This window comes from Nestor notabilis, unplaced genomic scaffold (assembly GCF_000696875.1).
Source record: "Nestor notabilis isolate BGI_N333 unplaced genomic scaffold, ASM69687v1 scaffold20317, whole genome shotgun sequence".
Taxonomy (NCBI): Eukaryota; Metazoa; Chordata; class Aves; order Psittaciformes; family Psittacidae; genus Nestor; species Nestor notabilis.
The window spans coordinates 1-249 of NW_009936265.1; positions in this window are offsets into that span (position 1 = coordinate 1).

Sequence of the window (249 nt, forward strand, 5' to 3'; positions counted from 1 at the left end):
GGAGAGGAGGACCCCAGTTCTGGGGTGTCCCCACCGGGGGCAGGCAGCAGGGCAGCGCAGGGAGCACAGCAGGCTCGGGGGGGGCACTGGAGTTTGGGGGTGCCAGGAGCAGGTTTCCCTGCGTGAGGGCCCCTCTCCAGGAGCACAGCCCGTGTCCAGCAGCGCCTGGCTCTGACGTCCTCGCTGGCTGCCCCGCAGGTGGCTCCGGCAGCACGAGCGCGTGGAGAAGCTGAACATGCACGCCATCCT